The sequence below is a fragment of the Macaca thibetana genome, chromosome 18, assembly GCF_024542745.1.
Source record: "Macaca thibetana thibetana isolate TM-01 chromosome 18, ASM2454274v1, whole genome shotgun sequence".
In the NCBI taxonomy this organism is placed as follows: Eukaryota; Metazoa; Chordata; class Mammalia; order Primates; family Cercopithecidae; genus Macaca; species Macaca thibetana.
In genome coordinates, this window is record NC_065595.1 from 19,214,056 (window position 1) to 19,239,268 (window position 25,213).

At 36.7% G+C, this 25,213-nt stretch overlaps 1 long non-coding RNA gene across 2 annotated transcripts in view; it reads right to left on the reverse strand.

Moving 5' to 3' along the window:
* Positions 1-1,271: 1,271 nt before the first annotated feature.
* LOC126941404 (uncharacterized) overlaps positions 1,272-25,213 on the reverse strand; it is a 43,943-nt gene continuing 20,001 nt past the window's right edge. The window contains exons 2-3 of one of the 2 annotated variants that reach the window (XR_007721291.1): positions 5,612-5,736; positions 1,272-2,241 (exon numbers count right to left, since the gene is read on the reverse strand). This is a non-coding gene — a long non-coding RNA (uncharacterized LOC126941404). Of the gene's footprint in view, positions 2,242-5,611; positions 5,737-20,553; positions 20,735-25,213 lie in introns of those variants that run through there. The other variant, XR_007721292.1, reaches the window with a different exon arrangement.

The window sequence follows — 25,213 nt, forward strand, 5'->3', positions numbered from 1 at the left end:
TCGTGTCCCCACCCAAATCTCAGGTGGTAATCTCCAGTGTTGGAGGTAGGGCCTGGTGAGAGATGATTGGATCATGGAGACGTATCCTTCATGAATGGCTTGGCACCATCCCCTCAGTCCTGTTCTTATAGTGAGTGAGTGAGTTATCACAAGATCTGGTTGTTTAAAAGTGTGTAGCACCGTCTCCTGCCTCTTCCTCCTGCTCCAGCCACATAAGATGCGCCTGCTTCCCTTTCACCTTCTACCATGGGTATAAGTCTCCTGAGTCCTCCCCAGAAGCAGAAGCTGCTATGCTTCCTTAACAGCCTGCAGAAACGTGAGCCAAGTCAACCTCTTTTCTACATAAATTACCCAGTCTCAGGTATTTCTTTATAGCAATGTGAGAGAACAAATGTTATCGTAATTATTCAACTGCAATACTTTATGATTTATTGGTCTTTTTTATTGACAATCCAGGTAAAGAGCAGACTGAATCAAAGTTAGAAAATAGCACCTACCAAAGTCAGGTTGTGTAATAGATTTGTTACGTTTGTCTGCCTCTTATCTCATAGGCACCTATTAGGTTGAAATTACCATTCTTAGTTTATGAAAATGATAAAATAATTGGCCGTCCACACTGTCTGACTTAGTAGAAGGATTGCCGTGGTTGAGTGTTTCCTCCTTCCTGAGAGCTGGTTTCCTCTTCATTTGAAAGCACATTGTTCTGTATCAAACAAATGTGGGGGGAAGTCCTATTAAACTTAAAAGTGACTCTAAGAAGCTGAAATTTATATTATGGACAACATGAAAATCCAAGCTTGTTCTAGTATTATCAAATCTCTTTTTTTTTTTTTTTTTTTTTTTTTTTTTGAGATGGAGTCTCGTTCTGTCGCCCAGGCTGGAGTGCAGTGGCCGGATCTCAGCTCACTGCAAGCTCCGCCTCCCAGGTTCACACCATTCTCCTGCCTCAGCCTCCCGAGTAGCTGGGACTACAGGCGCCTGCCACCTCGCCCGGCTAGTTTTTTGTATTTTTTAGTAGAGACGGGGTTTCATCATGTTAGCCAGGATGGTCTCGATCTCCTGACCTCGTGATCCACCCGTCTTGGCCTCCCAAAGTGCTGGGATTACAGGCTTGAGCCACCGCGCCCGGCTATCAAATCTCTTTATAGATGAAGTGCACTAGATTTACAGTTTGCCTTTCAAACATATAAAAAATGTTTATAAACGCATTAAATCGGTGCAAAATATAAGATTAACTTTTGTTGGCCAAATATTTCATAAATCCTGATCAAACTGCTTATCCAAACTGTTGATGTTATATTTATTCTCATGAATTCTTTGAGACAAAGACCAAAGTTTCAGAGGCTTTCAGACACAAGAGGAAAAGAAGCAGTAAAAGGTCACCGGAGGCCAGAAAGAGAGAGACTAAAAACAGTTTGCTAAAAAAGAAGTTCATTTAAACACAGTAATTTGAAAACAGACACAACAGGAAACAATCTATATTATCTTTTATTTGCTCAATCTTTTTGGTTTTACTGCTGCCAATTCCACCCCTGCAGTTCAGACATGGCAGCAGAATCTCCTGCTTTCCAGCAGCTTTTCACAAGCTGATAAGGAACCAAACTCAAAGGAAAAAAAAAAAAGAGAGCGAGTGAGGGGGAGAGAGAGAGAGAGAAAGGAATAGACTAAAATCTCTGACTTGGCCTTTTTTCTCTATGTGTATCTTATTTCTTGCAGCTTCACCCTGAACATGGTAAGGTTCGACAATGGAAATTTGAGCCTGACTTAGAAATGCCTCTGTCTGTGACTACCGTAAACCTTCGCCTTAATGGTTTTATTCATCCGTATAAAGTCCTCAGCAGTATTGTGTATATCTTGAAAACATAACGACTGTTAGTCAATTCATTCTCATGTCCCTCTGAAGGTGAAATCCTTTGATATGTAGAGCTGCAGAACTGTGTAGTTGCACCAGGAGAAATAGCATTCCAACTATGATCTTACATAGTGCAGTCATTTATTTAAGTAAAGCCATCTGTCATATTTTGGGTGGAAAATTACATAGTCAAGATGGATTTTTTTTGAAAAAAACATACTGTTGCCATGCTTTGGTTGACAGGGGTTTATTCTTCAAATTGAAACAGTAATTCTTACTCATCTTCAATGTTATTTTTGTAAAATAAATCCCAATGAACTGCTGTGTTTTAAATACCTCATTGTGATTCACACCAGTGACATTCAGGGCATCTTCCTGAAGCATCAGTTCTGGAATAGATTGATCAATATGTCAATTTGGATCGAGTTCTTTATTGCAGTTGTTTCAAAATTAAAGAACTGTCTTTTCCAAAGTCATTAGTTTGCCAAGTGAGTTGAAGTAATGGCTCTCCGCCATCCTTTCTAACCTTAGTTTGTTGAAAATGTTTTCTAATGACATTCCCTGAACATTTTCCAAAACAAGTTGTCCAAGGTTTTCTTCATGTCCCTAATATGTTTCCCTGTGATAGATTTGGGTCCTTTGTTCTGCACTTCAATTTCTCCTTCAGCTAAAATTTATCTTCCCATTAGCAAGTTGTTACTTTATAGTCTGCTTTGTGGGTGATAAACCCTACAAGAGAACATTAGACTTTGAAAGACCCTTGGTTTCCCTCCATAGCTTTTCTGAGAGCAAAAGGGACATTTTGAATATTGACCATGACCAGCATGGGGCATTGTCTTCTAAACACCCTGAATGGCATAGATAGTTTCAAATACTCCAAAAAGAGAGAGAGAAAAAACAAATGAATTAAATTTTATGCATATGTTTATTTTCCAAGGTAGAATTAGGATTCAACCGTTTCTAGGACTGTGGGTTAAATTTTAGGGCATGGGTTTCTGAGGAAGTTGATAAGACCCAGAGTATTTGGCATCAACAGATGATGTAAGTAGCCTACAGATAAATCTGGGGAGAGTTTAATAACAAAGCATATTTTCCTAAGAGATTGTTCACTTTTTAAATGCTTATCTCACCAGTTTAAAATCAGGTAAAATTTTCATGTCATTTAAAGTGATTTTTAAATGCAGCATCATCTTATCTTGGTGAAATATATTCTGAGGATTCAATTGTCTAAATACTCCAAGAACAACTAGGATTTTAAATCTCATGCTGCAGTTAGGCGTTGTTGTTCTCCCCTGTAGCTCTAAGGTTAGTTACATGTCAGCTTCTCTTATTTGAACCAACTTTTGGAGTAATGCTCTCCTAAAAGCAAAACTTACCTCCAGGACCATAGGCATTAAGAATCAACAAAGCATCAAAAAACTGTATGTGTGATCTTATTTTTATAGTGTTATGTCATTTGTCTTCTTTAATATGCTTCTTGTTTATCTGCTCCCTTTAATTCTTGTTCAAAATCTAATAAAGTTTGATCTCAACCACACAAAAGAACTCATGTAGAAATTAAAACAATTCAGTGAGCAAAAGTATTTGATAGAAATTGATATAAATGAAACCAATTTTAATTAGGTACTTGAATCCATCACTCTTATTGTTATACAAAGTATATAGAAAAAATAAGTGAAGGCACATTTTATTGAATTTTCCTTTTGTTTTTATTTTCTTAATATATTTTTTGGTTCTGGTTCTGGCTTCTTGTGTTGTTCTCTAAATGTATTCGTTTTTTAATCTTTGTTAATTTCTAGCCAATGTCTCTTAAGCTTTGTAGTTTCCACTGAGTATACTCCTGCCTCACAAACACAAACACCATTTTATCCCCTTTTTGATGTTAATACAGATTAACATAAAGTTTAGAAATGATGAAGTACATACTCATTGGCCCAAAGATAATGCAATACTTTTCTATTACCCATACTTCTTGAACTAAGAATATTTAACTAGTTTATTGTGCCCATGGGGCTTGTGCTGTATTATTAACCACACCATCACAATTCAGTGTCACAGTTTTTGAAGACCACCTCCATTTCTTCAAATTTATTACTGGGATTGATTTCCCTACGAGTCTTGTTTCATCAGATATGAGGGTTTTCGTTCGTTTGTTTGTTTGTTTGTTTAACTCCTCAAGGGTTTTATTCCTTTGGACATTTTGAATGAAGACGATATTCACTGAGGGCATTAGAGGGTCTTAAGTTGTAGGAAAATCTAACCAGTCGCCCTGTAGAATAATTAGCCTTCCATCTGGCTTGGCACTGAAAAGCATGAGCCCACATAAGGGAAGGGAAGAAACCTCGGGCACTTCAGGTATATTGTGATAGTTATTTTTACAGTTTGTATTTTTTCCAGTGCAAGGGAAAACAAAAATCTTTCTTTCATTTATGTATTGTCTAAAATTGTGTCATTATTCTTTCATTTGTGTATTGTCTAAAAGTGTCTCATCATTGATGAGATAGATGTGCCATATTTTATATTAATTCTTTTAATTGGTTGCACTAAACCTGCTGGGAGAACTGAAGTATAGAGTTAAGGTGATGATTGTCTCTGAGAAAACTCAAGTCATTGGATTAGTAGGCTAAGTCAGAAGTGCAAATGCTTAATCAATAAAGAGGAAAAGTCTGGTAAAAAGGTCATACACACTAGCATGAAACTCACAGATACTCTTATTCCAAAGGTTTTGAGCAGAAGTTATCTACTTCGTACTGCCACTGGCCTGTTTGAAGATCTTGGCATTTCCTGGCAGATTTACTAGATCATCTTACCTGTACAACTTCAGTTAAAGATCTTTGTTAAAATAGAGCTTTCTAGTTCCGCTAAGATTCCTTCTATTTGTTCAAAAGTTCGAAGTGACTAGGTGAGTGAAGTTTCTGAAGAACAGCAAACCCTAGAATAATTCAAGAATAACTATTCCGGCCGGGAGCAATGGCTCACGCCTATAATCCCAGCACTTTGGGGTGCCAAGGCAGGCAGATCACCTGAGGTCAGGAGTTCAAGACCAGCCTGGCCAACATGGTGAAACCCCATCTCTACTAAAAATACAAAAATTAGCTGGGTGTGGTGGCAGGTGCCTGTAATCCCAGCTACTCGGGAGGCTGAGGCAGAAGAATAGCTTGAACCTGGGAGGCAGAGGTTGCAGTGAGCCGAGATCGTGCCATTGCACTCTAGCCTGGGGGATAAGAGTGAGACTTCGTCTCAAAATAATAATAATAATAACTATTCCAGTTAACTATGTTCCCATTTGACTGGATAGAAAAGTTGCAATGTCCCAGACAGGAAAGACAAACTTCATGTATGTGTGTGTATGTGTGTGTGTGTGTGTGTGTGTGTGTGTGTATGTATTTATTTATAGCTCTGTGGATGCTGTGACTTTTTTGAAAGGAAAATGATTCAAACCATCCACAAAGTATGCATACTATTTTTAGTACATATTTATAGTCCACAAAAAGAACCAATTGTATGAAATCTATTTGTAGATAGATGCTCAGAGATTCCTTAAGGGCAGGGTTCCTGTTCATCTCACTTTTATTATTTTCCCATAAGTGTATTATTTACAGGGCTGGGCGCTGTGGCTCTCACCTGTAATCCCAGCACTTTGGGAGGCCGAGGTGGGTGCATCATTTGAGGTCAGTATTTCAAGACCAGCCTGGCCAATATGGTAAAAACCTGCCTTCACTAAAAGCACATAAATTAGCTGGGCGTGGTGGTGCGCACCTGTAATCCCAGCTGCTCAGGAGGCTGAGCCAGGAGAATTGCTTGAACCCGGGAGGCGCAGGTTGCAGTGAGCAGAGATCACACCGCTGCACTCCACTCCAGCCTGGGCGACAGAGCAAAACTTCCTTTCAAAAAAAAAAAAATTATATTAGCTACAGAGAAGGCAAGAATTACCCATCCTCTGCTATTCAAAAAATGTTTTCCCACCCATGTTTATTTAATATTACAGCCAATTTACCACTACTGTGATGGTTTCCTTCATGGAGGATTTTGGCTAGTAAATTTGAGAGGTTTTTCGTTTGTTTTTTTCTGGTGCTACCTAATAACCATTATGGTTGGTGCCAAGTCTTGTCTTCATGGATCTTATAGCTCAATTATTCCAGGGCTTTTCCTAAGAATTCACAAAGCCACATTTTTGTGCCCAAAACAGAAGATGTTAATTTCTCCATGGAAATGTTGATAAATTTTTTGTTATTATTGGTCTGTAAAAAGTCAAAGCAGACTGTTTAGTGGAGCAAACTACTGTAACATTTCTATAGTCTTTCTAAGGTATACATAATGTATTTTAATGATATTTTCATAGTATCTGCTCTGCAGTATGCTACCTTGTATTGTACCTTTTATTGTGAGTCTTAATTTAACAACAGCAATTACTGAAGATAGAAAAAAATACTTCACATTTGTTTTTCATTTTTAAAGAGTGTCTGTGAAGGTTAAAAGACCTCTTTATTTCTATGCTATCTCAAATAATGCATTATTCTAAAAATGTACTGTCGTTACTATATATATTTACCCTGTTAGTAATCTGACATGCCCTAGAATGGACCACATTTGCCATTTGAACGTTTTTGGCTTCCGTTTTTGTTTTTGTTTTTGTTTTTGTTTTTGGAACTTACAAGAGACTAGATACTGCATACCATCCTCGTATCTTTTTTATTTTTAAGCTTAGAACCATGAACAAAAAACGTCCAGGCAGGATATGGTGTAAGAGCATTCCAAAAAACAGTTCATTGCCATTCCCAGAACACGCATGAACTAAAAACCAGTATTCTATACTGGAAAAATGTTATAAAGTTGCTCCTTTAAGGGTGTTATACAACTGGATGGTCTTAAGAAGAATACAACACCAATTCATAAGAAGTTAATCAACTAGTAGAAAACTGTTGGTGTTTTCCTTTAGCAATAGATATTCACTCTATGTAGTAACATGAGATTTAATGATCCTTATACAAGATCTGAAGGTGGTGTGACTAATTTATTTGAGATCTATAATTGCTCTGAGGCTGAGTCTCAGCCTTGGCCTGCTGTTGAACGTAGCCTAAATGTTTATACACATACGGAAAGAAAGATGTATGATTGTATTAGTTTCCTAGGGCTGTGGCAACAAACTACCACAAACAGAGGCTTAAGACAAAGACATTTATTCTCTCATGGTTCTAGGGTCTAGAAGTCCAAAATCGTGTTAGCCAAGCTGGTTCTTTCCAGTGGTTCTGACCGAGTATTCCACACCTGTTACCTGGCTTTCGGTGGTTGCTTTCAGTCCTTGGCATGCCTTGGCTTATAGCTGCATCACTGCAATCTCCTCCTTCATTTGCACATGGCGTTCCCCTCTCTGCATCACTGCATATCCTCTCCTCTTTTTATAAGGAGTCAATTATCAGATTTAGGGTGGACCCAAATCCAGTATAACCTCAACTTAACTAATTACATATGCAATGACGCTATTTCCAAATAAGGTGACATCCTGAAGTTCTGGGTGGATATGAATTTTGGAGGGACACTACAATAATGGCCACCATGAACTATCAATGACCCTGCTATAATTAAACTACCTATGTTTACAAATTCTTTTGTCCATAGAGATACTGGGACCATAGCTCATTCTTTGATAATTTCTTGATTCACAAATGGTGTAGGCATTTAGAAGTCTAGTTTTACTTTAGATATATGTGAGAAAATTTATAAGAACTTCTAAAATAATCTCTCTGCAATATGCTTTATCTGAAAGTTCCATTTGTAATGTAGCTTCTATCTATTAAATCTATAGAAATTATGTCATGGTAGAGAAATAAGTATTTGTCTAAAAAGGATCCTGAAAAAAGTTACAGATTGAGATTTGGGAAAGAACTTAACAATTGGTAGAAATTTCTATTACTTGAGTAGCTTTAGCAAATAAAGCAAATAAAGTCCATTTGACCTCAAGCTTTTTAAAGTTGATAATTTACCATCAAGATCCACTTTTTCTTAGTTCCCGCCCCCCTCCAGCCCACACACACACACACACACAATGTGCCACAGCCAGTCATTTTTACTTCAGGACACAGTTTCTCTCTTTCATCTTCTCTCTCTTTTTATGCTTTAATTACAAGTCAATTAGTCTTCCTTCTTATTTTTCAAGTATCTTTAAAACTTTGCTCTGATGGGCAGTCCTAGTGGGCTTAATGGTAGATATTTTCAGTCATGCAGTTAATAAATCTGTAATGTTGTCCATTTATACTTTATTATTGGGAGTAAAGAAAGAATAGGATGTATTGGAATACTAACGCCTTCCTCCTGGTGACAACTTTGGCAGACTTTGTCAGGTTGTCCTTTTACATTTTACCCCAAATTGAACTTTGATTCTTCCCCTGGCTCTTCTGTTTGCAATATGTACACAGGTACTTTATGGAGGGAAGCTTTTGGTTCTTTGATCAAAAAGGACTTAGTTTGTATTGATTTCTAGTCCGTTAACTTTTTAAGGCTCTCAGGAAACATCTACCACCTATCAGATATTTTCTAATTGATAATTGTATATTTCAATTTTTAACTGTCTCTTAATTCAAATTTGGGCCCATTTATAAAGAGTTAGTGTCCCTTTATTTTAGCTCTTGGTCTATTCCAAAATACTGTTTGAAAGTTCTCTAAAATTTATTTGAATTTTTACTTAGTTTATAATTTGAATCTTTGTCCAATTTCCTTTAAAAAAGGAGGCTTCTGCAATTTTTTAATGTTTCAAATTATTATTTTTCTTGCCTTCTCATGGCAATTATTTTTACACACCTGAGTCATTTAAATATTTTTCTCAGCTTTTAAATAGTTTTTCGCACCTGAGGGAAAGACAATTAAATAAAGTAGTTTAGGTTTGTGTCCATGTGTGCTCAATGATTAGCTCCTACTTAAAAGTGAGAATATGCAGTATTTGGTTGTCTGTTCCTCTGTTAATTTGCTTAGGATTATGGCCTCCAGCTTTATTTATTTCACTGCAAAGGATATGATTTCATTCTTTTTTATGGCTGCATACTGTTTCATGGTGTATATGTGCCACATTTTCTTTATCTAGTCCACTTCTATGTGTTTGCTATTGTGAATAGTGTGGCGATGAAGATACAAGTGCATTTTTGTTATAATTATCTGTTTTCCTTTGGTTATATGCCAAGGATTGGGATTCCTGGGTCGAATGGTAGCTGTGTTTTTGAGAAATCTCAAAACTGCTTTCCACGTGGCTAAACTAATTTACATTCCCACCAACAGTGTATAAGCATCTTCTTCTCTCCCAAGACTTGTCAGCATCTGTTGTTTTTTTGACATTTCAATCATGGCCATTCTGACTGATATGAGATTGTGTCTCATTGTGGTTTTGATTTGCATTTCTCTGATGATTAGTGATGATGTGCATTTTTCATGTGTGTTGCCAGCCTTCATGTCTTTTCTTTTGAGAATTGTCTGTTTATGTCTGTCCTTTGCCCATTTTTTTTTTTTTTTTCCAGTGGAGTTATTTGATTTTAGCTTGTTGATTTGTTTAAGTTCTTTATGGATTCTGGATATTAGACCTTTGTCAGATGCATAATTTGTGAATGTTTTCTCCCATTCTGTGGTTTTCGGATTGTTCATAGTTTCTTTTGCTCTGTAGAAGCTTTTTAGTTTAACTAGACACCACTTGTCAAGTATTGTTTTTGTTGCAATTGTTTTTGGGGACTTACTCAAATATTATTTGCCAAGACTGATGTCAAATTTCCCAGGTTTCCTAGGTTTTCTTTTCGAATTTTTATAGTTTGAGGTCTTACATTTAAATCTTTAATCCATCTTGAGTTAATTTTTGTATATGGCAAAATGTAGGGGTCAGTATCATTCTTCTGCATATGAATGGCCAGTTATCCCAGCACCGTTTATTGAATAGGGAGTCCTTTCCTCATTGCTTGTTTTCATTGGTCTTGTTGGAGAGCAGATGGTTGAAGGTTTGTGGTTTTATTTCTGAGTTTTCTGTTCCATTGGTCTGTCTGCCTCATTCTCCCTTGCTGTACACCAGTATGTAGACAAAAAGATCATTTAAAAAAATGCAAATCTTGTTATACCATTTCTTATACACTCTGCTCATAAAACTTTTTTAAAATTACCACTATGAGCTGATGACAATGTCAGTGATAAAATACTCTTCTCACCAAAAGTATTGTGTTGATCTTATTTCTAAACAATTACAACAATTACTGTTGAGTTTTAGTATATTTGTAAGCTTCAAATTAGCACAATTTTGTTGCTTATTCTTTAGTAGACATTGTATTCTACATGTAAGTCAAGTGGGAAAATTCCCTGGATGTACTAGTTTGCCCCTATATACATGAACTCTCCTGCTTGGATCTCTTTGAAGAATGAGTTTGTAACAGTTTGGATTTCTTCATGCTATCTTGGGTGCAATTTCTGTTTCTACCGTCTGTGGTACTACACTATCCTGCATTTCAACAGTAGATGCAAGATAAACTCACAGAATAGTGATTATAGGGATGAAACACTGTGGCTTTACTTTAATTCTGTCACACTGTGTGACCACTTGGAGTTCTATTATTTATTTATTTATTTATTTATTTTTTTTTTTTATTATACTTTAAGTTCTAGGGTACATGTGCACAATGTGCAGGTCTGTTACATATGTATACATGTGCCTTGCTGGTGTGCTGCACCCATCAACTCATCATTTACATTAGGTATATCTCCTAATGATAACCCTCCCCCCTCCCCCCTCTCCACAATAGGACCCGGTGTGTGATGCTCCCCTTCCTGTGTCCAAGTGATCTCATTGTTCAATTCCCACCTATGAGTAAGAACATGCGGTATTTGGTTTTCTTTTCTTGCGATAGTTTGCTGAGAATGATGGTTTCCACCTGCCTCCATGTCCCTACAAAGGACACGAACTCATCCTTTTTTATGGTTGCATAGTATTCCATGTTGTATATGTGCCACATTTTCTTAATCCAGTCTGTCACTGATGGACATTTGGGTTGATTCCAAGTCTTTGCTATTATGAATAGTGCTGCAATAAACATACGTGTGCATGTGTCTTTATAACAGCATGACTTATAATCCTTCGGGTATATCCCCAGTAATGGAATGGCTGAGTCAAATCGTATTTCTAGTTCTAGATCCTTGAGGAATCGCCACACTGTTTTCCACAATGATTGAACTAGTTTACAATCCCACCAACAGTGTAAAAGTGTTCTTATTTCTCCACATCCTTTCCAGCACCTGTTGTTTCCTGATTTTTTAACCATTTCTTGTTTTTGTCAGGTTTGTCAAAGATCAGATGGTTGTAGATGTATGGTATTATTTCTAAGGGCTCTGTTCTGTTCCATTGGTCTGTATCTCTGTTTTGGTACCAGTACCATGCTGTTTTGGTTACTGTAGCCTTGTAGTATAGTTTGAAGTCAGGGAGTGTGATGCCTCCAGCTTTGTTCTTTTGGCTTAGGATTGTCTTGGCAATGCGGGCTCTTTTTTGGTTCCATATGAACTTTAAAGCAGTTTTTTCCAATTCTGTGAAGAAAGTCATTGGTAGCTTAATGGGGATGGCATTGAATCTATAAATTACCTTGGGCAGTATGGCCATTTTCACGATATTGATTCTTCCTATCCATGAGCATGGTATGTTCTTCCATTTGTTGGTGTCCTCTTTGATTTCACTGAGCAGTGGTTTGTAGTTCTCCTTGAAGAGGTCCTTGACATCCCTTGTAAGTTGGATTCCTAGGTATTTTATTCTCTTTGAAGCTCTTGTGAATGGGAGTTCATTCATGATTTGGCTCTGTTTGTCTGTTACTGGTGTATAAGAATGCTTGTGATTTTTGCACATTGATTTTGTATCCTGAGACTTTGCTGAAGTTGCTTATCAGCTTAAGGAGATTTTGGGCTGAGACAATGGGATTTTCTAAATATACAATCATGTCATCTGCAAACAGGGATAATTTGACTTCTTCTTTTCCTAACTGAATACCCTTGATTTCTTTCTCTTGCCTGATTGCCCTAGCCAGAACTTCCAACACAGTATTAGGGTGGGAGTTACCAGAATTTCCAGGTGTTGTGTGTCTCAGTTTCCCTTGGCTAGGAAAAGGAATTCCCTTCCCCCTTGCACTTCCCAGGTGAGGCTATACCTCACCCTGCTTCAGCTCTTGCTGTTTGGGCTGCACCCACTGACCAGCACTGACTGACATGCGCCAGTGAGATGAACCCGGTACTAACTCAGTTGAAAATGCAGAAATCACCCGTCTTCTGTGTCACTCACACTGGGAGCTGGAGGCTGGAGCTGTTCCTATTTGGCCATCTTGGGCGCGCCCCCCCATACCCCCACCCCGCTTTCATTTTTTGAGACGCAGTTTCACTCTGTCACCCAGGCTGGAGTGCAACAGTGGGATCTCGGCTCACTGCAAGCTCTGCCTCCCGGGTTCGCGCCATTCTCCTGCCCCAGCCTCCTGAGTAGCTGGGAGTACAGGCGCCGCCACCACGCTCTGCTAATTTTTCGTTGTAGTTTTTTTTTGTTTGTTTTTTGTTTTTTGTTTTTGTTTTTTTATTATTATTATACTTTAAGTTCTAGGGTACATGTGCATAACGTGCAGGTTTGTTACATATGTATACTTGTGCCATGTTGGTGTGCTGCACCCATCAACTCGTCAGCACCCATCAACTCGTCATTTACATCAGGTATAACTCCCAATGCAACCCCTCCCCCCTCCCCCCTCCCCCGTCCCCCTCCACCCTCCCCCCTCCCCATGATAGGCCCCGCTGTGTGATGTTCCCCTTCCCGAGTCCAAGTGTTCAGTTCCCACTTATGGGTGGGAACATGCGGTGTTTGGTTTTCTGTTCTTGTGATAGTTTGTTGTAGTTTTAATAGAGATGTTGTTTCAACTTTTAGCCAGGATGGTCTCAATCTCCTGACCTCATGATCCGCCGGCCTTGGCCTCCCAAAGTTCTGGGATTACAGGCGTGAGCTACTGCACCCGGCTGGGAGTTTTTTTGTTTTGTTTTGTTTTTTTGTTTGTTTGTTTTTAAAGATCTACCGTGTGTTAAATACATTAGGTATGCCAATAGACATGGAAATTATTATCATTCTCACTGAAGAATCTACTAGGTGTTACCTAGAGATTCTAGACTTTGGCATGATACTTTGACAGGATGTGACTTTTTGGTTGTCTTTTAAAGATCTACCGTGTGTTAAATACATTAGGTATGCCAATAGACATGGAAATTATTATCATTCTCACTGAAGAATATACTAGATGTTACCTAGAGATTCTAGACTTTGGCTTGATACTTTGACAGGATGTGACTTTTTGGTTGTCTTCCTTAGTGAGAAGGTGCTAGAGTGAAACTGACAAAAACATGTGTTCACCAGATGCTCAGCTAATCAAATATATTCAGCTTTCTGCACTGTAGACGCATGGTAAGACTGCACCTTCCCACCCTCTTTAAAGCTAGATATGGCAGTGTGATTTGCTTTGGCCAGCAAATGTGAGCAAAGGTGATGTACGTCATTTTCAGGTGGAAGCTGAAAGCATCAGTTTTTCCTGCTACATTGTCTTGCAACTTCTGCAAGTGAATGTTCATGCATGCACCAAGGTGCAGTGGCTGTTAGCCTGAGCCACCGAGTTCCATAGTGTTGGAACACCATCCCCAAGCACCGGCCTCTTTTGCACATGTAGTATGAGCAAAAGCAAACTGTTAAGCTACTAATTTATTTTACCCTTGTTCATGCTACACAACCTAGCCTAACCTTATTGATATCTATCAATTGACATTTACCTTTGAAATTGCTGAAGCATCAAACCAATCTGAATCCTACAGCTTTGTAAGTAACCCCTTGTTATTCTACCATCTTGAGGTTGTAACGATTTTTCTCTTCCTTTGAATTGTGAAATTGAACCTACATGCATGTGTGTTTGTTTGAGAGAGAGAAAGCGTGTCATTGTGTCTAGGTCTAAATTTTCTTTTCTTTTTTTTTTTTTTTTTGTTTGTTTATCTTCCTTAATAAATGGGTATTGCATGTCTGAAGACATACTTTCCATCTGCCCAGAAATTTAGGTTTCTGTTATTTCCATGAATGTTCTGTCCCTTACTATTCTTTCCTTCTGGAAGTCTTACAGACATTTCTATATCTATATTTTTGGGAATGTGTTCTAAAAGAATAGTTTGGCAGAATTTTTATTTCACTAGACTTAAATGTTTTGGGTTTTCTAAATAGGAATTAAGACTTTTCAAATTATTTCTTTAAGTGTTTCTAATTTTTAAAATGCTAATAGTTTTAAAAGTATATATTGATAGGTATATATAGGTTGGTTATGTATACAATATATACACATAATGTGTGTGTGTGTGGTTTCTTGACTCTTACCGAAGGTATTAATTATCTAATGTTACACGTTTTCATTTGCTTCACATCTCAGTTTTGTTTTGTTAGTTTCATTCCACTTGTTCTTTTTTTAGCTTGTAAATTTCTCTCCTAGTGTCATCTTTTTCTCAATGTTTGGTTTCTGCAGTGTTTACAAACAAAAGTAGCATATGCCCTCTTATCTTGGGATTGTTCCTGGGTCTCTGTTTTCATAATCATTTGTTTTGGATGTCAGTTTGTGATTCCCTTAGCTCTGTTGTTGATATGTCACCTGTTTTTTTACTTCCATATTTTCCCTAAATTCCTTAAAATTGCCATCAAGCATGGATACTTGCCTGATTGTTAGAGTTTTACATATATAATTATTTTGTAATTTCAGTGGAGTGTCAGGGGGAGACAAAAACACTGCATGTGCAATCAGCAAGCTGAATAAGATGTATATTCCCCTTTTTAACTTTAAAACAGAAAAAAATAATAATGTCATATTCCATGTAGTGGTAAGATGTATTCATTTATATGTTTATTTCTCTCACCCTCAGCTTAATTTATTATCTTACATATGTCAGAAAATATTGTGATAACCTGATTTTCCCTAGTCCCCAGTAGCTATCTAGTTGTCTGTTAACTACTCATTTGTGATGCCTTATCAAGGATTAAATGCTCATGCCAAGTAGGGTCTTTTATGGCATCAATAAATCCAACAAATAACTAAAAATTATTAAAGGCTCACTATATGCCACTACTGTGCTACTCATTTTCTCTTCTTTCTACTGGCCAGTATGTCTATTCTTGCTCTCGTAGCACACTCTTACTTATTATTAATTATTTTAAACAGCCACATTACTACTGCATTTTTTTCTTCATCCATATTATATATGACTCTTTCCTCAGTAGAGATTTATACATATATTCTTATGTATTATTCTGTTCTGAGTGTTTTATTTGAAGCTTTTTGCATCACAATTTAGATTTATTCTTAAAGGCTTCCAAGTCCTGACTTGGAGATTTTTTTTTTTTTTTTTTTTTTTTTTTTTTTTTTTGAGACTGAGTCTGGCTCTGTCGCCCAGGCTGGAGTGCAGTGGCCGGATCTCAGCTCACTGCAAGCTCCGCCTCCCGGGTTTACGCCATTCTCCTGCCTCAGCCTCCCGAGTAACTGGGACCACAGGCGCCCGCCACCTTGCCCGGCTATTTTTTTGTATTTTTTAGTAGAGATGGGGTTTCACCGTGTTAGCCAGGATGGTCTCGATCTCCTGACCTTGTGATCCGCCCGTCTCAGCCTCCCAAAGTGCTGGGATTACAGGCTTGAGCCACCGCGCCCGGCTCTGACTTGGAGATTTTTAACTCTGATTTTTAACTTTGCTTACAGATGTGGGAAAACATATGATTGGTATACTTTTTTCTTGCTTTCTTCCTTTTATTTTATTTTTTGGTGTTTGGGGTTGGTGTAACTTCATTGATTTTAATTATGTATGTTATTTTCTCCCTACTCCATCTGGCAGAACTGAACTGTAAAATTGAAACCAGAAGGTTGCAAATCTCAGTTAGTTCATGAAACTTAATTGTCAGCGTTAGCTTTGTGACCAACCATTGTTATATGTGTTTTGTTATGGAGCCTCAAGAAGGCTTCAGAAACTTTGGCACAGCCCTTAGTCACAGTCAATCAATTATTCCACTTTGCAGGTGCTTGATTTTCTAGCATACAGCAATTGCACAGTGGGTTTGGAAGACGGGCAAACATGCCCATGAATATTTGGACATTTATTTTTCTTTTACTGTCACAGGCACATCTGTTAGATGGGAGTTTTGTTATATACCTCTCAAAGATTGCTCAAATACATTTTGAATTGTGTTACACATGACTTATGGAGAAGCCATTAGCAGATATAAACATCCCCTTTGTTTTACACAGTAGACTTATTCTAATAATATCCTATCAATTTAATTATCTGAAACACTGAAAATTATATTTTAACTTTATGCTAAAATTGATTTGATGTTTGCTATATTCTGAAGGTCTTTTCTTATTTAAAAGTACTATTTTAAGTCGTATCACGGATAAATACATTTTGAATAAAGTAGGCAAGAGAACTACATGCTTCACACCAGGACTTTGTCTTCATTACTAGATAAACCTTGGCTAGACAAATTATGTCCAACAGCATGATACCTCTGCATTCTCATGCTAATATTAGGTAATTGACGCATAATTTTCATGAGATTGATAGGTAATGTTCCTTTCACCTTTCTGAAGAGTGGAAATCTGTGGGCTGTATTACAGCTTTGCAGGGAAAAAAACTGGCTTCTTCCATGTATGATTCATAGAGAAAATGACCTTCTTAAAGGTAAATTTATTGGTGAATGAATGAGTAAAAGGATTCATTCCTTCTACATTTTCACACCTAACCATTGGCAATGCACAGATTGGACCTCATTTCTGTTGATAACCCATGGAACAGGCAATTATTCTTTGACTCCAACTAGCTGTCTTTGAGTTAGCAGTTGTTTCTCACAGGGATCTGGGCTGTCAGGAAAACACAGTTCTGTCCTTGCATTCCTTCTAAGCCAGAAAATCCTAGAAAATTTGTGTTTTATGGTAGTGACCAGAGCACTAAAATCAAAATTGTTTGAGAGGTAAAAGCCATTTCATGGAGGTGCAGAATAGCATGGTGTTCAAAGCATGGATCTGCAACTAGACGACTAGCGTTAGAGTCCAGCCCTGCCACTTCCCGACTGTGTGGTCTTGGGACATTGCTTAATCTTTCATTGCTTCCATTCCATCATCTGAAACAAAGGTTTCAAACACGAGTTTCCTCACAGCATAACTGAGAAAATTCAATGACCACTAGACACTAGATACTCTAGAATAGTATCTAGAATACAGACTCTATGGTTTCAATACAATCAATGTCTTTAGACTGACTCAAGGTATAACTTTTAAACGTGTCTGCCATGTTCCGCCTCGGCTTTGATTTGAATCTATGCTTTTCAACTTTCTGAGAGCCATCCTTTTAGAAGCCTGAATGATCAGATGCTGCAGAGGGAGCCCTGTTTGTGTCCAGTGAACCAGGAAAATTGCTCCCTGCAAAATCTGTAATTGACAGCCTTTCTAGGCAACCACTGTTGGATATATGAAAATGGAAGTTATAGACAGTTGGGACTGGAGCAGGCATGCCTAAGGAATGAGTTAGTCAAAGGGGAAAAGCTAGGATGTGAAGTATGAGAAGGAATATAGAGGGGAGAGGAGGCTGAAGGAGACTAAGAGGAGGCTTGAATGGCTTGTTTCCTAAAAGATCCAGGGCCTCTAGTGGCTCACATGTTTCCTAAAAGAGTGTTGTAATCATAGTCTTTTTTGTTTGTTTTAGCCAGCTTATATCAGTTCTGTTGTTTGTAACCAATTGCTGTCACCCTATTTTAGACAAAATATTTATGCAAAAATTACTAACAATCCAAGTCTAAGACATTCTTTTTTTTCATTTCAATTTGGTATCAAGCAAGTCATATTAGTGATGGTTCAATGCATTTTTTCATTACATACCAACCTACTATTTTTATTGTGATGTTACACACAATAGTTATTTTTATAACACACATATTTATTAATGAGGTGAGGCTAAACCGTTCTAGAAATACCATTCTGACTGAGATGCAGCTGCTCACTTATCAGCATGTGCAACACTGCAAAACTATCTGATGAAAGAAATTAATATTTATTGAACCCTTACTATATCTGAGCAATGCTCTATTTGCTTTATTTATGTTGTCTTATTTTATTTTCACAGCAGTGCTGTCAGGTAAGTATTATTAATAGAGGGTGGATTGGAAGCCCAGAGAGGTTAAATAATTGGCCTGAAGTCATATAGCTAAAATATGTAAGACTAGGTCTATTTGACACTATTCTCTTTTTAATATACCTTGCAGTCAATCAGTCATTCACTGATATTTACTGAACACTTATTACATTCGAAGAAGATTGGTACTACGAGGATTGGACCAGTAGGGTCCAGGGAATTGTGAATCATATTAAGAATTTATCCAAATGTTGTCAGTCCCTCAAATATGGAAGAGAGAATATATATATTTATGTAGTTTTTAAAATTCTTTTTTGCAAAATTATTAAGGTCTAAATAACTGGAAAGTCTAATGATAATGATAAATATAAGCAACTGAAGATGCCTAAGAGTAATACTTAAATGTCAATTTTATGACCATGAAGCAATGTTTAAAATTGTAGCGTAATAAATTCAGGTTGGCACTCAGGATTTGCAGCTTTCTGTTAATAGAAGGTCCCTGTGATTAGGCAGAAAAGAGTAAGCCGCATGGCAAATTGAACAAATTGATAATGGTGAAAGATTCTGGAGCCTTATTATTAATCAGTTAGAAGTTGACTTATTTCTTTACCAAACACATAAAAATAAGATTAAAATAAAATGGATCATATAGCTTTTAGAGTATATTTATAATATTAATAATGCAGAGTTGCTACTTTCTTTTTAAAGTGCATGTTTCTGAATTAAATCTAATTAATTATTCACTCGAGATGGTCACTACCTTCTCTGACAGTTCTTTGGTTAGATACACTCACCGATGCAAAAGTATTCCTCCTTCTTTGCAGTAATGCCCCTAATCAATCTAATTTAGAGCCATAAGTGCATCTAATTGAAATGGCCCCATATTGCCTTGGATTATTATTTCAAAAATAAATAGCTTATTTTCACACGATGACATATACGTACATACACCAGGAGTGTGCACACACACACACATTTGCTATGTCCTTTGCTTGGTGATGGGTCAGTGCATTTTCTTTCCATATCCCAGTCAAACAGATCTGAAATTCTACCCTAAGGACTGCTTTACAGAATTGCATGCATGTTTTATATAATTCTTCCACATAGAACTCACTATTATTCAAAACACAAATTTTACAAAAATTATAGTTATAATTCTTGAGTTTTATGATATTGCAACAAAGGAATCATTTTTATTTCAGCGGATGTCAATAAAAACTGGAGCAACTGAAACATTACAACATGCAATTCTTTATGAAAATTGACACTGAGAGTAGACCACAAAACCCAACCAAGTAGAAAGTACTTGTGGACTAAGTATTCAAACAGGTGGGGTTATAAAATCAGTTTTAAATTCACCATGGGAAATTCTCAACTCTCTTTTATCTGAGTGTCAAATAGGCCCTCAGTGATTAAAGTGGAACTCAACACTGATCCCTTTTAACCATGAAATATACAAGTAATTAACACTACACTTCAGTTTCACACTAATGCCTGAAATTCAGGTCTTGGAAACTGCACTAAATGCTGGAGGATCAAAGTTTGATTTTAACTTTAATTATATTTGAACCTGATAGCCCAAGCATTGGTAATTGATATGAAAGCCAACTTCATTACAAAGGCAGCAACCAGAGAATTCTTAACGTATATAGCATTGGAAAACAGGTTTCCTTGGCTTTATTTAGCAATGCAATTTTGGTCTTTACTTTAAAGAAATAAAAGAACTGCATTTCCATCACTAGATTTTTGCTTGCGTTGGCCGATGCTGATTAGACATTCAGGGAGTTAAGTTGGGTCCTTGGAGTCACCTTTGTATTCAACAGGTCATAGAACTGCCTGTGCCATGCCAGGGGGAGATGCTGCCATTCTCTCAGCTTCTGTGAATCTTTTGTGTTTCTTGTACTTTCGGCCACTGGACCAGGATAGGAACCCAGAAACCCCTGGTTCTTCAGCAGCACCAACTCGATTTCTTCTTATGAGATTACCTTATATTACTAATCTCCATTAATATGGTTATTATGTGGCAAATATGTATTTGTGTAAGTATATGTTATCGGATTAAGTCATATATATATAAACATATATAAACATTTATTTAAACTTATTTACACTTATAAAATAAATAAGTTTATTTTAAACTTATTTAAATATGTATATGTATATATGTGTATATAGTCTGCTTATCTATCTATCTATCTTTCTATCTATCTATCTATCTATCTATCTATCTATCGATCAATCATCTTAATCTGGTGGGTGCAGTGGCTCACGGTGGTAACCCCAGCACTTTGGGAGGCTGAAGCAGGCAGATCACCTGAGGTCAGGAGTTTGAGACCAGTTGGTGAACACAGTGAAACTCACTGTCTACTAAAAAAGACAAAAAAAAAAAAAATTAGCCAAGCATGGAGGCACACACCTGTAATCCCAGCTACTTGGGAGGCTGAGGCACAAGAATCCCTTGAACATGAGAGGTGGGGGTTACAGTGAGCCGAGATCTTGCCACTGTATTCCAGCCTGGGGGACACAGCAAGACTCTGTCTTAAATAAATAAATAAATAAATAAATAAATAAATAAAGATATACTTACACGACTTATATACAGTAGTTCCCCCTTATTAGTGGAAGTTATGTGTCAAGCCCCTCAGTGGATGCCTGAATCCTCAGATAGTCTCGAACCCCATATATACTATGTGTTTTCCTATATATGCATACCTGTGATAAAATTTAATTTGTAAATTAGGCATAGTAAGAGATCAGCAACAGCAACTAAGAATAAAATATAACAATTAGACCAATATATTATAATGAAGGCTATGTGAATGTGGGCTCTCTCAAAACATCTTATTGTACTTTATTCACTGTTTTTCACCTATTTTATTCTTACTGTACTGTAGTCATCAATTTTCACCTGTTTTATTCTTACTGTACTATAGTCACCTATTTTCTGATCCTGGTTGACTACAGGTAACCGAAACCTTGGAAAGCAAAACCATGGCTATGGAAGAGCCTGTTGTACACTTTGCATTGTTAATATGTTTAATAGTCAGCAACAACTAAAAGTGTCATCATTTAGTCACTTTTTCTGTAATGATCCACAGAATTTCACACATGCTGTGGCACTTATATTTATCAGAGCTTTATGAGAAAGTGGAACTTAGTTGACAATCAAGGAATGGCTTTACATTTCAACTGTGGGTTTACAATTCATTACCAAAACTGTGTCCTAATTTGCAGCTTGATGTTCTCTCCTTGTAACTTCTGCTTATGTTAGACTCAATGAATTAAACCGCAATTTCTGCTTATTTTCCTCTCTCTTGAGTGTGACTGTTCTGTGTAGGACAAAAAATCAAACTTGGAAAATAAATAACAGTTTGCCTCTGAAATTCTATGGTTCTTTGGCATATTCAGAAATTGAAAAGGCAAAGGAGAGTGCGTTGTTAACAAGAATTTGAAAAGCTGTTATTTTTTAAAAGTAGATGAGGAAATGTGCATTGATCAGTTTTGTGTATTACCATGCAAAGAGGCAAGAAATGAAGACAGCAGTAATGGTTTCCTATTGAACCATTTCGCATTTCCATGTGTTACAAATTTCTTAAGTAAATCAGCATGTTTTTGCTGCTCTATGGACAGCCATAAATCTTGGGTAATCATCTTGTGAATGGGTCAGTGCATTAGCTCTGTAACTTCAATTAGCTGTACTACTATCAAGCTCTGAGAAATCTACTGTAACACAGTTTTAACCATTAGATTAAAAATGGCCATAAATATTAAGTGTTGTTGTAAATGAAGCCAACTTTAGGCTATGTCATCTGAACTTCAAAGCTTTATTAAAGTTTAAATATTTAATGTTGAAATGGCTAGCATATGCCGTAACTACTATATGCGGCATTTCTGTGTGTGCGTGTGTGTGTGTGTGTGTGTGTTTTGCTCTAATGTAAGAACAGAAAAAGATCATGTTTCAGAATGTGGAGAACAGGGCAATATGGAAAACTAGTTAACCTGATGTTACCTTTTGGAAAAACTGAAAACAAAAACTTAAAGTGCTGGATAAAATATCACCATCTTCCTTTCTTAATACTTTGCTGAATTTGGAGTAAAAAACATAGGGAACATCTGAAACTCAGGGTTATAACAACGGTTTACTGTGGCTGCCCTTGGGGGCAGAGAGGGATTGCCAGTCTTGATAATTGAGGAGGGTGGGCTTCATGCCCATATGAATAGCACAGATAGGGTCTCTGTTCCATTCAGGGCGGTAAGTTGTAATTGATATCTGCAGACATAAAATCAGGACCCTCAAAAGGCTACCATCAGTAAAAAGATGGGCCAGTCAAAATTTTTCCTACCCAAGAGAAAGGACATTGAAATATCCTTGTTTCTTTTTATTATTATTATTTATTAATATTATTATTATTATACTTTAATTTCTAGGGTACATGTGCATAACGTGTTTGTTACATATGCATACTTGTGCCATGTTGGTGTGCTGCAAATCAAAACCACAATGAGATACCATCTCACACCAGTTAGAATGGCAATCATTAAAAAGTCAGGAAACAACAGGTGCTGGAGAGGATGTGGAGAAATAGGAAATATCCTTGTTTCTGTTCTGAGCGGGTAACAAAAACCTCTCCCTTAAGATCTCATAGCCACAGACCTTCCCACCATCACACAGGGTTGTATTCAAATCCATGTGATCCATGTGTGACATGGGCTTACAAATTAATATAAAATATGGTCCTAATCTATTAATACTCCTGGGACACCTAACATAAATAAAGATGAAATCAGTCTGGAGAGACAGCGTCAATTTTTGAAGATGAGCTCACAATTAAAATGTCAAAATAAAGAAACGACTCACCATGTCCAAGGGTTAAGAGACCCAAGAGGACCTACAGATAAAAGAACTATAATTTCTGACTAAATCTGTTTTTCTTAATAACACTCTTTCCATTTGGAGCAGGAGAATTTATTTTGTTGTGCAGGATTAACTTTTGTGTTGCAGAGTGTTTAGTGTTCCTGCTCTACTCTGGCACTAAAGGCCAATAACAACCCACCCCACCCTCACCCCCAGATCCTGGGACAATCAAAAGTGCCCCTGCACAGTTCTAAACAGCCTCTGAGGAGAAGAGCCACCACTGTTTATGAACTGTTGAGCTAGAAAATAAAATAAGTATGTTTTATATTAATAATCTGAAAGAATGTGTTGAAAACGTGAGAAAAACACAATGATAAAAGTCAATTTTAAAGGACACAATGGAACCTCTAAAAATTAAAAATATAAAAACTGAAACTAAAAACCTAGTGAACAGACTGAACATCAACATATACACATTTGATGAGAGAAATGGTGAATCAAAACACTGATGTTATATAATTAGAATTCAGCATAAAGAATAAAATGTTAGGAAATATATTAAGAGGAATGAGAAAAAAAAAGAAGGTTCAATTTATATCCAAAAGAAATTTCAGAGAAAAAAAATAATTCAGGGAGGCTAACACCCAAAGACGTGATGATCAAAACATAGAGATTTAATGAAACATGTAAATTCTTCCTTTTAGCTATTATAACATCCCTAACATAATACAAATAAACCTGTATCTAATCACATTATGGTGAAATGCAGAACACCAAAGACAAAGAGAAGATCTAGAAAACAAGACAGATATGCCAGATTATCTACGATAGAAAGACAACGTAAACTGAGAACAGTCTTCTCCAAGGCAACTGTAGAAGCCAGAAGATAATAACAATTTCAGGAAATGTGGGGGTAAATGAATTCATGTAGGTGAAACACTTAGAACTACCTGGCACATTGTGTGTATAACACAAATGTTTGCTATGGTCCTCACTAACCTGGTTTAGGTTGCACAAATAAATTATGAAAGGTATATAAGGTATAAAACTGAAATGTGATGAAAGGTATAAACCTGAAAATAATCCACCTTCATAATTTTTAAATGGCTACTAGGAATCATACATTGTATTGTTTTCTGAGGAGATTACCATAATACACTTATTAATAGCTTAAACATTGAATATTAGCCTTAGATTTAGAGCTTCAGTTTAGTTCTTCACTCAACTATTTTTGTTCAACCTTGGGAAGAAACTACAAATTTAAAGCTGCTTTCTTGTTTGTTTGTTTGTTTGTTTATCAAATTGAGTTAGTTAACCGATTCATTTATTAATTATTTAAGTATTTATTAATAAGTATTTCTTCAAGCTCAGAAAAGACAGAAAATCCCCAACAATTTAACAACTCTCTAGAAATATTACAATTTAAGTAAGAAATAAAACAATTGAATGTAAAATAATGCAGTAACTGCTATGTAAACCAAAAAGTGTCTGCATCGGGTCTTAATCAATTTAGATGTTTATTTTGCCAAGGTTAAAGACAATGCCTGGGAGAAAAAACAAAAACAAAAATGGAATCACAGAAAAAGCCTGTGGTCTGTGCCCTTCTCCAAAGATGACTTTGAAATCTTTAATATTTAAAGGGAAAAAGGGAGGGTGTGGTCACATTACTGAATCCACATGTTGCAAGAGAAAAAGGGAAGGTAGAGTTATGTTTTCTTTCACTCCTTAATCAGCACTTTACATAAGATAAGGTGAACATAGAGTAGCTACCTGTGAAGATATTTAACCTTTCATCTGTAGCTATCTGCTTAGGAATAAAATAAAAGGCAGCTTCTTGCATGTTTCAGCTTTCAGCTTATTTTTTTTTCCTTTTTGCAGAATGAATTGTGGTCCCCAGTTTTTATTTTCCTTTCACAACTATAACACAGTTATTTAAAAACACTATAGAAATGTAGAGGAATGGCAATTACTTCTTTAGGAAGTCAGAGATAGTTGCGGGAAATATATGATTATTATTACCATCATCATCCTAAACACTGTCTGAATGAATACTGTGGGCTAGGCACTGTTTACATATATTTTACATGTATATTGGAAGGATATTGCAGATAGAGCTAAGATACAGTGACATGAGGTTATGTCACAATTCTAAGGAATTTTCAATAGTTGAGTGTGGTAATAGCACCAGAGTAGATATCAGATAACTTTAATTAAAAAGAACATAAAATATTGATCAAACATTCCTTAGCAGAGACAATTCTAGTTTTCATGTGAGAAGGTGGGATGGAACAGGATTCTAGAGGCAGAGAGATTAGGTAGCAGCTGCTACCATAATC